The 9,990-nt window shown below is 36.4% G+C and overlaps 1 long non-coding RNA gene across 1 annotated transcript; it reads left to right on the top strand.

Moving 5' to 3' along the window:
- The first annotated feature begins 475 nt into the window (after positions 1-475).
- LOC121728864 lies at positions 476-7,863 on the top strand. Its single transcript, XR_006035879.1, has 3 exons — positions 476-674; positions 2,917-2,922; positions 7,851-7,863. It is a non-coding gene; the product is annotated as an uncharacterized LOC121728864 (long non-coding RNA).
- The last annotated feature ends 2,127 nt before the right edge of the window (positions 7,864-9,990 follow it).

Below are 9,990 nucleotides of genomic sequence, written 5' to 3' on the forward strand. Positions count from 1 at the left end.
AATTGTTGACTGCCATAGTGTTTCAAACAGCTTGGACCCCCTGGAATTACGCCGAGATGTAGCTTCACTCTGCATCCTCTATCGGTTGTATCACGGGGAGTGCTCTGAGGAATTGTTCGGAATCATACCACCTGCAACTTTTCGCTATCGTCCCACGCGAAAAACATACCATCCTCATCACCTTGATGAGTGGCAGTCTTCCACAGTGCGTTTTTCGCGTAACTTTCTGCCGCGCACTGTAAAACTCTGGAATGAACTGTCACCAGTAGTATTTCCAGACCGATACGACCTGCAAACCTTCAAGAAAAGAGCGTATTCTCTCTTAAAAGGCCGGCAACGCACCTTCCAGCTCTTCTGATGTTGCGAGTGTCCATGGGCGACGGTAGTTGCTTACCATCAGGTGACCCGTTTGCTCGTTTGCCCCCTTATTTAATAAAAAAATATATATATTATTTCTAGTACAATGCGCAATAGTACATTACGCACCTAGGGCAGGAAAATAAGAAATGTCTCAGATCACATGTAATCAACAAACATGACTGTAATCTAAGGCTTTCTTATTTACTGCCCATGGTGCGTATGCTATTTTTCTCCTCGACGGAGGCGAAAAACGTCAACATCGGTAAGCGCAGCGGGACGAAAGTTTACGTTTTCCGCCCGGATGTGAGAAAAATGTATTGACCAAAATCATGTTGCGATTCTTTTGTTTCTTCTATTTCATTACCCTATAATCTATAACTTACTAAGATTTATACGTGGGAGAGCCATGCTTCGGCACGAATGGGCCGGCTCGACTGGAGAAATACCACGTTCTCACAGAAAACCGGCGTGAAACAGCGCTTGCGCTGTGTTTCGCCGAGTGAGTGAGTTTACCGGAGGCCCAATCCCCTACCCTATTCCCTTCCCTATCCTCCCCTATTCCCTTCCTTACAATCCCCTATTCCCTTCCCTTCTCTACCCTCTCCTATTCCCTTCCCTTTCCTTCCTTACCCTCCCCTATAACCTTGTGCCCTCTGAAAAGGCCGGCAACGCACTTGCAGCTCTTCTGATGCTGCGAGTGTCCATGGGCGACGGAAGTTGCTTTCCATCAGGTGACCCATTTGCTCGTTTGCCCCCTTTATTTCATAAAAAAAAAGATCGGTTGAGCTGTTTAAGCTTGAAGAGGTTACATACAGACATACCTTTGCATTAATATTATTAGTAATTATATGCCGCACGAATCGTTCCATTCTATAACAATCCCAACGTATAAACTTTTACCAGCCTAAAGTGTTCAGTCTATTTTATTTGTCTTTTATCTCTTAGGGCTGGCAATTATTGAATTTAAAATCGATTCTGTTATCGATCCACGACGGAGGAAGTACGGAGAGTTCCCAAATTTGATTACTTGTAGAATTCGAGGGGATTACTCTCAGAATATTTGTATCATCTAAGAAATTGATTCATAGGCAGTTGACGGACCTACGTCATTTGATCAGATTATGTCAACATAATGTAAATCGTGATCTATCGACTGGGTTTGACGTAACGCGACCAAAATACGTAGGTCCGCCATAACATGAAGTCCATTCAAAACAATATTATTAATGCGAAAATCAGATAGACTTTCGTATTAATAATACCTCCTCACGTCCAAATTAGTAGACCGATTTAGTTGAAATTTGGTATGAAGATACTTTGAATCCCGGGAAAGGTTTTATTCTGGAAAATGTACGGTTTCCGCGCGATAACCAAATTTTGGCACAACGCAAAATCTTCTGTCTCTACTCGAAGACTGGAGGTCGATTCTAAAAGTTTTGTCGGTAAACATCTGCTTTCACTCACGGGCACAATCAGAGGGGTAAATAATTAATGAATGATTAATTATCTACTTTAAACCCATATATTTTCTGTCAAACTCTTCTTTAAAGAAATTTAAATCAATAAATGACAGATTGCGGACATCGTTTACCACAAAAATAATAATTAAAGGTATTATGGAATGGTTTACATTGCTCGATTTTCGATCAGTCACTTTTAACGGTGAGCTCGGCACCTGTTGATATTACAACCCAATCAAAATACATTGTGCCCCCATTAATACCATCGTAAACCGTAAAAGGGGTGAAATTGATTCCCGTTGATTCGCCCCCTTCAGGGCTAAAAGAGTTTTACACCCGATACAGTTTTACTACAGTTTTAGTACAGTTTTACAGTTGAGCTGTAAAATACACTGTAAATATGATAATGCTGTATTGTTCCTGTAAACTTTTTGTACCTGTACTTTGCCGGGTACCATTTTATTGTAACTTTTATAGTGATTACTGTACTTTAAACGTGAATTTACTTTGAGGAATGAAGTTTAGATAGGTACGTATTAAGAGGGGTAGGTACAGCTATATTCTTTACATTTACCGCAGTAGACACAAGACAGTTTATAATATTATTATGTCGCTGTTTTTGTCGGATATATCAGAAAAGTTATTTGTTGGATACAGTATCAATTGCGAATAACTTATAATAGTAAATTTGTTTTCGTTTCACCCAAAGAATCGGGCTCGTTCAGTTAGCTAGGTAGTTAACTGTATAATTAAAACAAACCTCTTACTGATTAACATGTGTAAATCATAAACAATTCAACGTCTGCTTGTCTTTGACTTGGCATTGAAAAAGTCACACGACAGATAAAGAAAAAATCATAGAAAGAAGGTTAGGAATTGGGATACCAGTATCAGTCAAATAAATACTTCGTGATACAGTTCTAGATAAATAATCGGCCAAGTACGAGTCGGACTCGCGCACGAAGGGTTCCGTACCGTTATAGAGCGAAAGTAGGAATATAAATTATAATGGTGTTTTTTGTATGGGAGCCCCCTTAATTATTTGTTTTTCTTTCATTTTATTATTAAATATTTAAGTAAACATATTACAATTGAGGATTTTGTGAAAATTTCAAGTGTCTACATTTTGCCGTTAAGGATTACGAGCTATAAAGGCAAAAAAATACGTTAGTTCTATGGGAGCCCCACTTAAATATTAACTTTATTTTGTTTTTAGTATTTGTTGTTGTAGCGACACCAGAAACACATAATCTGTGAAAATTTCAGAAGTCGAGCTATAGCGGTTCTAGAGATATATAGCCTGGAGACAGACAGACAGACGGACAGACTTCGAAGTTTCAGTAATAGGGTCCCGTTTTTACCCTTTGGGTACGGAACCCTAAAAAGCAAAAGCTTATTTGCTTTCACTTATTTACTTCTGAAAATATTTTTGTGGCTCGAAAACGGATCTGCGACCTCGGCGCCTCGACCCCATCGACAGATACGAAAATAAAAGACAAACAACGCACCGACTTCGATATTGTTGGCTCCGACAATATAGCGGCGGAGTGGTTCGTGTTGTTTGTTTAACACCTATTGTATATAGGCTGTATCAAAACAGAGTGATTAATGATAATACATTAGGGTTCGTATGTGTATTTTAAATAGAGTTTACTGTAAAAGTAGCAGCGTTGAGCAATGCAATCATAAACAATTTGGCCGTACGACCTTAAAGTATTATCACTTTTTTTGCATCTTGTATTGGGCATTTCTACACAAGCAAACTTTTCAAAACCCTGGCAACTATCATTATTTGTGACCATTTTAAGGCCTTATTTTTATTTAATGCTATAATTTTATGTTTTCTCCAGATTCCATTGTGACATTAATTTTCTTAATTAAGATCCTACAATAGTTTATTACGTAGGACAGAAATGACACAAATAAATGAAAGGAAAACTTGCGATGAAAGATGTTCCGCCACTGGGCATTAGACAATAAATAATCTGCTCGGATTTGGGCGACCTTTTGTGACGCCCGTGTCACATGTGACGCATCATCGCGAGTGTGACGCATCGGGTGACGACGCGTCACAAATGACCGTTGAGATTGTTGGAGTCACTCTCTGATTACAATTTTGTATTGTACAAAATATATGGAAATGTATTGTACAGATATGGAAAATGTTCATGTTATATATTAGGGTCAATTCAGACCGCAAAGCGGTGCGTAGATGCATTTTTAAAGTATCGATTTGACAGATTCGCAAGACGTCCCACGCAATTGAAGTCTATCAAATCCATACAAATTTATAAATGCATCTACGCGTCGCGTTGCAGTCTGAATATGAACCCTAAAAATGTGTAATTTTATTACGTGTATTAGAGAAGAATATCGGCACATCTTAAAAGAAGAACAATTAATATCCCCCGTTCTTTCACGGCCAGGCGAAAATCCATATCCATAATGAACTAGAATCTAGATGATGCCCGCAACCCTGTTGCGCTAAAATTGCTTTATCGCGCGGGGATCGTACATTTTTTATCCGGAACAAAAAGCATCAAAGTCAAAGTCAAATTCGTTTATTCAAAATAGGTTTTACAACACTTTTTGACGTCAAAATACAACATTTTACAGTTACTTATTACAATTAGTTAGTTACACTTTTATATTTCACCATATCATAATATTAGGTCCTTCCCCGGGACTCAAAGTATATTATCTATACCAAATTTCAGCAGAATCGATTCAGCGGTTTGAGCGGGAAGTCGAGGTAACAGACAGACATACATACACATTTCGCATTTATAATATCAGTATGGATGCGAAAGTTTGTCTGTCTGTCTATTACCTCTTCTCGAACAAACCGCTGAAACGATTTTGCTGTTTGGTATGGAGATACTTTAGAGTCCCAGGACCTTTCCCTGTGTAATCCTATGATACTTTTTATTCCGAAAAAATGTACGGTTCCCGCGCGATAAATGAGTTTTGGCGCAACGGAGTTGCAGGCGACATCTAGTGTTGCATAATGCTTTTTCGTTTTAATCTCTGTCGGTACTCCCGTAGTGCATACCGTATGTTTATTGATGACTGTATATTGCTCACAACATCAACATGCAAAAATTCATATACAGGTTGTTAGGGTCAACATTGTTCCCGGATCGCCAATTTGTATGGGTATGACGGCGGATTTTTTTGAGTTTCCAGCATTGTTCTCATAGAAAAAGTTGTTCATTTTGACGGGCTCATAATTTATTTTGATGGTTTTAAGGCTAACGGTGTTAACCCTAACACCCAGTATTTCTCGCGATGAAAACTAATGTTAGCATAATATTTCATCCGAATTGTCGACTTTTCAGTTGTTCGAATATCTACACATACATCTCTACATCTATACATATAAATAAATTGGAGTGTCTGTTTGTAATATGGAAAGAACTGTTTTTTACTACATGCATATGAATGTATATATGCTACATACACCAAAACAATATTTAAAAAAAATTTTGTCTATCTGTCTGTCTGTCTGTCTGTTTGTTCCGGCTAATCTCTGAAATGGCTGGAGCGATTTTGACGGGACTTTTTTTGGTAGACAGCTGATGTAGTAAGGTGTAACTAAGTTAATATTTTAACACATTATATAAAATTCCATCATTGAGAGATCGACCGAGCGGATTTTTAAAATGTTGTATAATTATCGAGTTATTGAGAAAAAACTAATTTGGCGATAAATCCGCGTCGTTCTTTTTCACCTGGCATATGAAAGACGGGCGTGAGTGTGAAGAGAGAAGGACGATGTTTGATTTTTGGGGTTAGTCGCCCTCTTAAGGCATTTGTTGTATGGGAGCCTCCTTCAAATACTTTCTTTATTTTGTTTTTAGTATTTATTGCTATAGCGGCGATAGAAAACCTTATTTGTTCCAACTATCTAGCTAGCGCAGTTCTTGAAATACAGCCTGGAGACGGACAGACAGACAGGCTTCAAAGTCTTTGTAATGAGTTCCCATTTTTGCTATTTAGGTAGTGAACATTAAAAAGGGGAAATTTTTTCTCTTTTTTATTATCTTTGTTATCACATTGCTATCACGTTACTGACGCGGACGAAGTCGCGGGCAACAGCTAGTCTTATATAGAATAGCTCGCGTTTGAATAGTAATTTGGCCTGATTTCAATTAAATTGAAAACCGGCGCCAAAACCGTTGTGAGAGCCAATAATAGACTATATTGTATTTTTAAAATAAAAGACATGAGTGGAAGAAGCCGGTAACTAACATTTTACAACATAAGAACATTTACTAATTTTTTCCCTTAAAATTTAAACAAGCCTTGTAACTTACCTACTTTATCATCGAGCTATACATAGACTACAAATTTTCATTTCAAATTATTTCCCCGGTCCTAAAGCCTTCGTTTATGCAAAAAACAGTTTTCAAATTGTAAGTTACGTGGTTAGTACTCGTGTCTTTAATTATTGTACGTGTATTATTTTAATGGAAATTATAAACTGTAGTCAATGATTTTAGCTGCAGATGAAATTAATTCATATTATATTTACCAGTCGGTTAAATCTATCACACAAAATTCACGAGCGGACAAATTTCACAAATATATGAATATGAAACCATAAAAGCAATTATCATAATAAACATATTTTTCATCCGTAATTAACATTTTGTTGACCATTGGCCGCACAATTGAATTTTAATCAAAAGTGTGATAATTAATTCTAGTATTTAATATTCAAATATAGAGCCCCGTGGGCTAGTGACCCGCTTGCGCTACGCGAAAGGGTACAGGTTCGAACCGGGAGAGTTATCCTAATGAAAGTCTCAATCACTCACATGATGCGCGATGCCCCAAGATTATCCAGCTTACTTAAGAATTTTGCTTGAAATTTTGTATGGAATCGGGAGGTTTGAGTCATCCCATTTCCAGCTTTAACTCCAAAATAACGTTAATTTCTGAAGTTGCAATATCATTAACGTATCTCTAAATAGACCAATTTGTGCTTGACCAGTAAATCGTTTTACACTTTTAAATATTATTTAAACAGAAGTTTCACAAAGTCCTCTAAAATCCCTCGATAATTCCACAGCTAACTCTGCACAGGTAAAAATGTGGCGGTTAAAACTAACTGATGTGTTAATCCACTCGTCGGCTAATACACGTGTTGTCAGGGCCAGTGTTTGTGGCCATTTATAAACTTTAACCTGGTTTATAACAGTCATGTTAAAGTTAAATCCATAGTAATATTGTAAATGCGAAAGTGTGTCTGTCTTAGCAGACAGACACACTTACGCGGTTTGGGCGTGAAGAGGTAGCCCTCTTCACGCCCAAACCGCGTAACCGATTTTGCTGAAATTTGGTATAAAGATACTCTGAACAGGAAAGTACATAGGACACTTTTATCCTGAAAAAATGTGAGGTTTCCGCAGTATTTTTATTTCCTCATATGATTTTACTTCACAGAGCGATACAGTATTTCAGTCCGGACCAACGCCTACAACTCTACAAGGCGCAGGTTCAGCCTCATAATATGGAATATTATTCTCATTTCTGGGCAGGGGCGCCAAAATACCAACTGCTCCCTCTGGATCGTATCCAACGAAGGGCCGCTCGAATTTTTGACTGCCATAGTGTTTCAAACAGCTTGGACACCTTGGAATTAAGGAGTCTTTTTATGATTTTGAAAGTTTTTGTATATTTTAAAATTTAACATCGTTGTCAAAACTATCGAATGCTATTTGCTCAAGAAGTACTGTTTAATATAATATAAACTAAATATTTTACAAAGGTTTTATAATAAAATCCTACCAAATTTTAAGCGTAACGAGAACATTATAAAAATAATGATTGTTGTAGTAGGATAGCGGAAGTAGAAAATCCTCATTGTAGTTAACAGCTGTAGCGGTATGTTTACTGTTAATTTAAATTTGAGTATGTATGAAAATGACCCTTATATTATTGGCATAAAGGCTGTATTGAAGGTAATCTAACTGTGAATGGACAAGAATAGTTATATACCGTACGGGGTAGAAACGGTACAGTCAGTTCACTGTTAATTTACCTTCGAGTCTCTACGAAATTGACTCTTACGCCATTGTCATGAAGGGTACGTAAGAGGTAAACTAACTGGGAATGAGAGTAGTTATATACAGGGTGCGTGATCGAGGGCGCAATGCGGCTCGCGTGCGGCTCGTGGCGTTTTTCAATCACCCTGTAATTGTTCACATTCGCACTTCTGAGCGCGCAATTTCCTGCAAAAACGGTAGGTGTTTTAAAATCAATTACGTTGGAATAGTAAGCGATCGGATGCATTTTAAACGACGCTTAAACCGTTTATAGTTTAAGTAGTGTTTTAAATGCATATTAGATGGAATTTAAATGGTCTTTTAGTATCTATTTTTTGCAAGAATTTATTTATTTATTTATTAAAGTTAATTACAACGGGTTACCCCAATAGGCATGATGACTATTTTTTTTTCTTATCGGTAATTGAAGGACACTTAAAAAATAAGAACATCGTTGAAAGAATGACTCTGATAGCTTAAAAATTCACCAAGATATTACAATTCAAATATCTCATAAAAAAGACCTGTACGAAACGCTCCATACAAAGTGCTACGAAAGACTGACGTCAGTCTTTCGTAGTTTGTACGCATCGGGAGACAACTTTGTTCGACAGGTATATTAAATATTGCGTTTATGAAAGTGGTTTCATAACAAAAGTTGCTTTTAATTGCATAAGTTATCGAATTGTATACAAATATTAAGAAATTTAATTGAAAAAAAATTCGACTTGAATATCCAACTTTAAAGGCGCATAACAAAAAAATACAAATGCTATGAAGCTGAAATTTTGGAAACACTTATTTTTTACCGTGATTTCTTTATTTTATTAACAAAATTCGCTAATCTTTGACCTTGTCAGCATCCCTATTACAATAATTAACTACAATCTTGACTTAAAATTAAAACTTTTATTTTTATTTTATTATTATTTGAGTGTTTAACTTATTGACACTTTCTGCAGAAAAAAATCTAGCTATAATGAATAATGAATGAATGACTTACGGCCGAATACTGGAACGGCACTCAAATGTATCAATCAGCTAAAGGGCATTTAAATGTAAGCGTCTCCCATATTTAAGTGTTATACACAAACGCCACTCAGACGATTTCTTATGATACTCACGTAAGTGGCCCTGTGAGTAGCCGTCAAATATTTACATCATGGCAACATTTCATGTGTTTCATTTTACGGCAGATCTAACTTGATTGTACAAAATAAAAGTTTACTAAAAATCTTTTAATGCCGTTTACTATTTGTTGTTATTAAACATTTTTAAAATAATTTAAGACATGACAATTTTAAATATTATTTTCCGGTTAATTACAATAGAATATCCGAACTCGGCTTTAATGTTTACAACAACCATACATAGAATGGAACGGTGTTTTGAGTGACAACTGACAACTGTGAAGTGACAACTGACATCTGAGAAGGCGCGATCTAACTTGGATTTTAACATTAATTTGAAAACATTTTGTTGAACAAAAATAAATTTCTACATAATATATTAGTGGAGACAAAAAAGAAACGCGGCTGTAATTATACAAGCTCGGAAAAAGATATGCTCTTAGAATTAGTTAAAAAGTGAGTAAAAGTAACATCGGCCGGCCCTTCATGGTCGGAAAGACTAGATAGCGACGATAAAGACATTATTTTAAGTTTATACACACACTTTTCACCGTAATTATAGATTTAGGAGACCTCTTGACCACTCTTAAACGCAAGCGACGCTTAAATCAGTTTGAGAGATCATTTGACAGCTAAAAAAAGTTGAGTAACCATCGAGTATACGAATTTTTTAGTTAAGTGGTGCTCATGTGCAAACCGAGTACAACTTATTTGGAGGTCCACTTAAAACTAACTGCTACTTAAAATTTGCGTTGGAGAATACGAATTTTTTCGTATAAGTGGTACTCAAAAATTTAAGCAGCATTTAAATATTTGAAAGACGTTCCAGTATTCGGGCATTAGAATGTAAAAGAGTCTGTAGAACCCACGACTACTTCAATTCATTACTATTGAACTATTTCCGCTCACATATTTGCTTCTAAACTAGAATATATGCTAAAATTTACTAAAGCATTGCAAGAACAGAAAGCTGCATATAATATTAAATAT

Source organism: Aricia agestis, chromosome 7 (genome assembly GCF_905147365.1).
Source record: "Aricia agestis chromosome 7, ilAriAges1.1, whole genome shotgun sequence".
NCBI lineage: Eukaryota > Metazoa > Arthropoda > Insecta > Lepidoptera > Lycaenidae > Aricia > Aricia agestis.